Below are 9,328 nucleotides of genomic sequence, written 5' to 3' on the forward strand. Positions count from 1 at the left end.
TGGAAATAGGTCAGATATAGTTTATGAGATGAGCAATGTGTTTAAATTTGGAGACTTGGCAATACATGTGAACTCTATTTTACCTGTCAAGATGTGAATTATTATAAGTTTGGTTCTGCTCTTAAAACTACGTTCTACTACTGTATAACCACATACTGTACACTAAAACACGCACACACAATTCACACATACATACACCCACATCACACACACACATCCACACCCATATCAAACATACTGTACACACCAACATCACACATTCTGTACATGATACACCAACAACACACATCCTGAACATGATACACCCACATCCAGTGGCGTAGCTAGTGTGTGTGCCGCCCGGGGCGGCCCTTGAGTTTGCCGCCCCCCCCCCCCGTGACCCTACAAAAATACATATTGCACAGTGACTCACTCTTTTATATATATATATATATATATATATATATATATATATATATATATATATATATATATATATATATATATATATTAAATAGTTTGCCTTACTGTTGTCAGACAAAAGCCACCCCGATCAAAGTAGGGGGCTTTTGTCTGGGTGGCTTTCGTCTGGGGGGCTTTTGTCTGGGTGGCTTTTGTCGGGGGGGCTTTTGTCTGTACCCCAGTGAGGATAGTGTCTTAGTATAAAATCGCAATGCTGTGAAACAAAATCTTAATATTTAATCTCAGTACCGCAGCAAAAGTCACATCAATATTTTTTAACCAATACTTTGATATTTCTTACCTTATAGTATTATGTCTTCCAACGAAGTAAATAACTGGATCGAAAACACAAGAGAACTTAAAAGTCGTCTAGCCTCCCCTCGTCTTGTCACGATGGAGACTTATGCAGAACTGAAGTGAATTGCTTGTAACTGGTGGATTGGTCGGCTGTACATGAACTGATATGACCCGAGACTGCATGGTTTTGCAGCTACTGGAGACGTTAATTCTTCCCTTTGTATCGGCGGCAAGTTAATCCTCGTCGTGTCTGACCTAACACCTGACCCACACCACATGAGCTCACTGGCGTACTTGTTTGAAGTTGTTTCCTTAATCCTCAACAGGTTACAGGTTGTGTGTGTGGCGGGGGGGGCGCATAGCAAGGGTGTACGTAGCTCATGACGTGGCCGTGATGATGTGGGTCAGGTGTTAGGTCAGACACGACAAGGATTAACTTGCCGCCGATACAAAGGGATGGATTAACGTCTCCAGTAGCTGCAGATATGGGTGATGAGCAGACCTAAAAGTGCCGCCCCCCAAAAGTGCCGCCCGGGGCGGACCGCCCCCCCTTAGCTACGCTAGTGCCCACATCACACATACCTGTACATGATACACCCACATCACACATACTGTACATGATACACCCACATCATCCATACTGTACATGACACACCCACATCACACATACTGTACATGATAACACCCATATCACCTTATATTGCACATGATACACCCACATCACACACATACTGTACATGATACACCAACAACACACATCCTGAACATGATACACCCACATTTACACATATGCTACTGTACACGATACACCCACATCACCCATACTGTACATGATACATCCACATCACACATACCAGGCATGAGCACACTCATTATCAATGGTATTGTATATTGAGTACACCCACATCACCCATAATACTGTATACATGATACACCCACATCACACATACTGTACATGATACACCCACATCACACATACTGTACATGATGCACCCACATCACCCATACTGTACATGATACACCCACATCACACATACTGTACATGATACACCCACATCACACATACTGTACATGATACACCCACATCACACATACTGTACATGATACACCCACATCACCCACTGTACATGTACATGATACACCCACATCACACATACTGTACATGATACACCCACATCACACATACTGTACATGATACACCCACATCACCCATACTGTACATGATACACCAACATCACATACCCACATCACACATACTGTACATGATACAATACATACATCCTGAACATACACACCCACACACACATACTGTACATGATACACCAACATCACACATACTGTACATGATACACCCACATCACCCATACTGTACATGATACACCCACATCACCCATACTGTACATGATACACCCACATCACACATACTGTACATGATGCACCCACATCACCCATACTGTACATGATACACCCACATCACACATACTGTACATGATACACCCACATCACACATACTGTACATGATACACCCACATCACACATACTGTACATGATACACCCACATCACCCATACTGTACATGATACACCAACATCACACATACTGTACATGATACACCCACATCACACATACTGTACATGATACACCCACATCACACATACTGTACATGATACACCCACATCACACATACTGTACATGATACACCCACATCACACATCCTGTACATTAGGGAGTGACAGTTTGGCAAAAGTTTTCAAAATCTAATTGCTTGGGTTGGATTATTTGTCTATCGGCCACGCTAATTCCGAATATGTTTGAGTTTTTTACATCATTGCATTAGAAGGTTTGTGGATACTTTTGGGTTTGGCATGAAAAACGCGAAAAAACTGTAAATAATAAAGGGACTGGCAATGTGGCACAACCTGTTAAAATCAAGTTATTGAATTGGATTATTCGACTACTGTGTACACTGGTTCATAATATGCTATTGTTTTACAACTCAATGCGCTACAAATTATGCCGATATTTTTGCTGCAAGTCACCACATACGTATATTTCGAAAACCAGGGCCCAATATTACCAACGGCGTGGATAGATTCCGTGGAATGAATTCAGGACATTCCCGCTCATGGAACATTACCAAACTCCGTATATGTGCCAATGGCAGGCCAATGGCAATATTTACAGAGTTTGTTGAGGCTCCCTGGACGGGAATGCCCTGAATTTATTCCACGGAATCTATTCACGCCGTTGGTAATATTCGTCCCAGGACTGATCAACGAATTCAGCCCAAGTAGCTTGACTTGGACAGTTAAGGACAAAATCTCAGTCCGTACTTTTGAATAAAATATTGTTCAATAGGTGGTGATATTGAAGTGCTGAAAGTTGTTTTTTCTGTGTTGTTTTGCAGTTAGTTCAAAGGGCCGCCACCAAGATGGGTCGTCCTAAGATTAGCAACACTCAGCTGCGCCAGGGTAACGATAAGGTGTTCGGGGTTCGGATGCCTCTGCCATCTAACAAGTTGCCTCTGAACAAGGAAGTTGGAAGTGCCCTGGCTTATGAAGCAGAAAACGAGAGGTTAAGGAGAAGAACAAATGCTTTTGATTATATGGATGCCACCAACAAGGTGACTGAGAAGGTACTGGATGTGTATAGGAAGGCCACTGTCCCCACTATCTCTGAAATCAGGGTGAAAATGAGAGTCCACGACCTGTGGAGGATGCGGAGGGAGACGATGATGATGAAGGGAAATGGACAGAAACAGAAAAGGAAGAAAACGAAGAACGGGAAGCTGAAGATGAGGTTCGAGGATATAGCTGAGAAGTTGTTTGATGTGGCAGACGACAGCAAAGTGCACGAACGAGAGAAAAGCTTCCTGGCAGCCCAGAGGAAACCGGGAAGGGAGGGCTGCATTGATGGCGTTGACAAAATTGTGACTGCCAAGCTGAAAGAAGAGAGGGAGAAGGAAGCGAAGAGGGCAAAGAAAAGGGCTGAGGAAGAGAGGAAAACTGAGAAGATGAGGTCAAAGAGTAAGGAGGAGATGGAGAGGATGTCGTGTAAAGTGTCGGCAGTGGATGACAGTGCTCAGGAAGAAGATAGTGATTATAAGGATGTCAATGACAATGAGTTCAAGGCTATGGTCGACAGGAGAGCAAGATCAGAGAAAAGGAAAAGGGAGAAAGAAGCCGAGGACAGGATCGGAGAAACTGGTGACAGGTTCAAGGTATCCAATGATGCAGTGAGGTTAGTTTAGGGTAGGTTAGAGTAGTGTTAATTTAGGCTAGTAGTAGGTTAGGTTAGTGTTTAGCTAGGATAGGTTAGGTTAGTGTTAAGCTAGGATAGGTTAGGTTAGCATTGAGTTTGGATAGGTTAGGTTAGCATTTAGTTAGGTTAGGATAGAGTAGTGTTAAGTTTGGATAAGTTAGGTTAGCATTAAGTTAGGATAGGATAGGTTAGGTTAGAGTAGTGTTAAGTTAGGATAGGTTAGGTTATTGTGATTAATCTTTAGGTGAAATAAGTTGGTGTGGAAATTCTTCAGGTGATCCAAATTTTGTATTCATTTACTGAACTACATCATGCTCACAGCCTATCACAATACAGTATATATTAATGGCACAATCTATGATTTATTAACACAAAGAAGTGCAATAATCAAAGCACGAATATAATCTATATCCACATATTTTCTTGAAGCATTGAAAAAAAATTCACTTCTAATACTTTTTTAGACTTATTATCAATACCTTTATTGATACAGTAACCTTGAATACTAGTCAGTCACAAACCTAAACATACCATATGCCTTGATGGTCACAAACATCATAAAAATAGGTATGTAATGTTTTAAAAATCACCAGCAGTGTTCATCATATAATTTCTAACAATTCATAACACAGTACAGTACTTCCCCTCAATGTGTCTAGACTGGCAGTTTCTTAAAACGATTTATATTCTAGAATATATAACATATCAACCTGAAAATAAGCTTGTCTAATTCTGTCCTCTGGTCATATTTTACACATTTTCTCAAAGGAAAGTTTCCAGTTTCAAATCTAAATTACAAAAAAATATTACTTGTATATAAGTAATATTTCATTCTACATTTCGAAAATAGGATGAACTTATGAGAGAAAACTTAAAGTTCAGTCAATTGCACTAATTATCATTTATGATCAATTTGCCACGAGAGATTATGATTAATTTGGAACAAGGAATTCCTAATACAGTACAGGGTGTTTAATATCTATGTACATAGCACCAGAATTTATAATATCAAATTAAATACTTTTACTAATACCACAGTAATTCATGAACAATATATTACCTCAACGCACACACAATACATAAAATATAGTACAGTATACAATACAGTGGTCCCTCGACTAACGAGCAGTTCAATTTATGAGATTTCAGTTAACGACTTAGCTCCCATAAGGATTTTCAGTTCGACTAACGAGTACAACTTCAATTAATGACAGCCTTACGAGAAACACGCTTTGATGCGCGAGTGAGCTGACCAGCTGATCGACTAGTCCACCAATACAGTTATCGGTTTGATGTTTACATTTGTTTCCAGCGGAGTAAATATCAAGAAAGTTGTGCTCTTGAATATTTTTGGATTTTTTATATTAAAATTATTGGTCATTCTGAAATTTAGTTAACATATTGATAATATACAGTACAGAAATTAAGAAATACGAAGGCATTAGAACCAATGCACTCTGTAAAGAACATGGCATGTCGTCATCGACTGTGTCTACAATCAGCTGTTTGCGCTGCCGCTATGTAAACAAAGCCTCCGGGAATTCTACATACGCACCTCAAATTAAGTGTTAATATATTTTATTGGTTTTTTTTTTGTATACTGTACGGTACAGTACTGTATTTTGTTTATATTTAATGTTTTGTTAATTCTATTACCGGTATACAGTACTTTGTATGTACTTTTCTGTGAGTTGGAACCAATTACCCAATATCCCATTGAAATAATAGATTCAGTTAACGACTGACTCTGTGGAACCAATTGTGCTCGTTAATCGAGGGACCACTGTACTGCACATGTTGCTAAACTAAACAGTCCTATACTATACATTAATATACTGTACTACTATAGTATAACTAAAAACTGTGGACAGAACATACAGGAATATTATTGCAACTTTAATGACTGATACATTCCTATTAAATGAATGGAGTGCTGAGCAGTATTGGTCAGTGCATTAATGCTATAGCTCGAATATACTCCCTGTAATGGTTCAGTGGTCACTACCCTACAAAGCTAGAACTACAGGTATACTTTATCCTTGTGCTCAACATCCAATGAATTAGCAACCTAAACCTCTCATGTAAAGAGTTGAAACCCTGTACAGTAATTTCTTTTTTAAATTTATGAATCTTATGATACAGGATATAGTCTTCTACTAAAAACAATTCACCATTACAAAGTAGAATAAGACATCACAGATTATCTACAGTTCTCTTGACCAAAAACAAATAAACATCATGGGATAAAAGTCACCACACACCAAAATAAAAAACAAAAATAAATAAGTTTAAGTAATTTTTTTCTATTTTCACTTACTACTATGAAATACATAATTTAATTTTTTTACAGTATTTCTGATCATTACACATTCCTTCATTTGCTGTCACTCATTACCCCCATCATCTCTAAGAACAACTCAATACCAAACTCTCCAGTCATTCACATACACCAATGAATACAGTACTATGGTCTATTTACAGTCCTCCATAGTTCTATCAGCTACATTTTATATTCTCTTTTGTCTAAAACACAAGAGAAACAGATTCATTGAACACCTAAATTTCAAGTTTATACACAAGCAACACTAACTAGGGTGCTCCAACACTTGAGAAAACCCAAGTGAGAAGGAAATAACACATGGATGACAGAATTATATGGGGGGGGGGGTGTATTCTATAGGTTTCTCTGATGGTCCTGACCTCTAAATACTTCCCTCTTACTCTTACCACATCATGCTTTTCATGAGTATTCCCAGATGCTCTTCTGATTCAATAGATGTATACTGAGGAATGTTATTAGTCCAAAGAATACATATCCATAATGAAAGAAAAAAGCCAAACAAACATTTTACAGTTTTGTTTCCTTAGACAAAAAAATGGAGGCACAGGATCTGTCTGTTCCACCATCACTGTGAACAAGAGGCACTTAGAAACAGATAAGTCTGGGACTAAATATGATGAGCTTGAATAATTGAGTAATGACACCCCACACAGAGAAGTTGAAAGGTAGACAAAACTTACAATGTTATGTACCTAAAAGTGAATCATGCATAAGTCACCTTGCTGTATGGTGGGGAAAAATGTCCATAAGAAATAATCTGGAAAATGGTGATCATTATACTTAACTTCACTGTATTTACAAAGATGTAACACTTAAATACAGTCATTTTTTTATACGCAATGATATGATCAGACTTTTATTCCTACTGATGTTTAGGTTCCTGTTTATTGCACGTCCAAAAACACTGTAAACATTTAGGGTTCTCAAAAAAAAAAAAAAAAAATGACCCTGTAAAAATGTTGTGGCAGGGAAATACTGTACTATTATCATAAGAATAATATTTGTTGCATATGTAATCACCTGTATTGACATTCTATATTCTCTATAAAAAATACTGTATATATACATCTATTTCTATGCAGTAGACCCTTGCCATTCGAGGGTTTGAGTTTTGTGATTTCAACGATTTGCAGTAAGCAGCTGGCGGCTTTGGTGGTTAGCTTGTGAGCCTTTCCCTGCAGTGCAACTAGTCACCCCACGCACCTGCGGCGTCTAATCTTCCTGTTTGCTCTCACCCAGTACCCATGACCTAGCATCTCGTGTTGTTACTCTCAAAACTTTTGTATTTCTATGTAAAAAATGGCCTCAAAAAAGACTGCCTAGTGTCAGTGCTAGCGATGCTAGTGGAGTGACACGTAAAAGGCATAAGTCAGTGATGACCCTGAAGAAGAAAGTTAATTATCAGACAAGTTAAAGGAGGGGATGAGTGCTGCTGTGGTTGGTCGGTTGTTTGGTGTGAACGAATCCACAGTGCGGTATATCAAGAAAAATGAACAAGTAATTAGTGATACTGTTCAAGTAAGTGCTCCTGCAAGTGCTAAGGTGGCACAGGTTGTTTGTTACAAGAACATAGTGAAAACTGAGAAAGTACTGAATATTTGGACTGAGGACCAGCACTGCAAAAATGTTCAGATCGACAGCAACGTGATTCGTGAGAAAGCTAAAAGTCTTTATGCTCATTTTACGAGTCAACAGGTGGTGAAGTGGCTAGTGCGGCTACTGAACCAACTTTTAGTACCAGTAAAGGTTGGTTTGAGAATTTTAAGAAAGGATTCTCTCTCCATAATGTGAAGATTTCGTGGGGGGGGGGGCATCAGCTGACCACAGGGCCGCATATACATTTCCTGTCAAGTTAAAGTAAATAATAGAAGAAAAAGGTTATAGACCAGAGCAAGTGTTTAATGCTGATGAATCTGGTCTATACTGGAAGAAAATACCTTGTAGAACCTACATAAACAAGCAGGAGAGGCATGCCCCTGGGTTCAAGACAGCCAAGGACAGAGTGACACTCATCTTCTGTGGCAGTGTAGCTGGCCACATGATCAAACTTGGCTTGCTTTACCACTCAGCAAACCCTAGGGCTTTAAAGGGAAAAACAAGAACCTTTTGCCAATATTTTGGCAGTCAAACAAAAAGGCATGGGCAACTGTACATTGTACAAGCATTCCTGGATTGGTTCCATAAATGCTTCGTCCTGGAAGTGGAACAATACCTTGCTTCCAAGAAGATGGAATTCAAGGTGTTATGACTGATAGACAATGCACCAGACCACCCAGAAAGTTTGCAATTTAGCCATCCAGGTGTAGAGGTGGTGTTCCTACTCCCTAACACCACTTGCTCTTATTCAGCCTCTCGATCAGGGTGTAATACACACCTTCAAGGCATATTACACACGCCGCTCGTTTGGTCGTATCCGTAGTGCCATGGACGCAGACCCTGACCTAGATGTTAGCAAGTGTCGGAAGGAGTACAGCATTGTGGGCTGCATTACCAAAATCAGTGAAACATTCAATGAACTCAAACCAGAGACAGTGAATGCTTGTTGGCACACCTTTTGGCTTGAGTGTGTGAATAACTTACAGGGATTTCCGTCCATAGTAAAGGATGTGAATGACATTGTGAGTGTTGCACATCAGTTGGGTGGTGAGGGGTTTGTGGACATGTTGCTGAAGATGTGAAAAAACTGATTGATGAGCACGGAGAGGAACTGACAGAAGAGGATTTGGAAGAGTTGGTAAAAAGTGCGGAGGAAGATGATGAAGAAGAAACTATGGAATTGCAACAAGAAGGTTGGGGCTTGGACAAATTTGGTGAACTATTTCAACAAGTAAAGATGGTAACTGATTTCATTGTTGACCACGACCCTTCCTTAGAACGGAACCTTAAGATGGTCCAAGGAATCAACCAGGTATTGTTTCCCTCCCAGGAAATGTTTGAAGACCTCAATGCAAAAAAGAAACAACTACCAATCATGAGTTTTTTCAAGAAA

Source organism: Homarus americanus, unplaced genomic scaffold (genome assembly GCF_018991925.1).
Source record: "Homarus americanus isolate GMGI-L3 unplaced genomic scaffold, GMGI_Hamer_2.0 scaffold32929, whole genome shotgun sequence".
NCBI classification, from domain to species: domain Eukaryota; kingdom Metazoa; phylum Arthropoda; class Malacostraca; order Decapoda; family Nephropidae; genus Homarus; species Homarus americanus.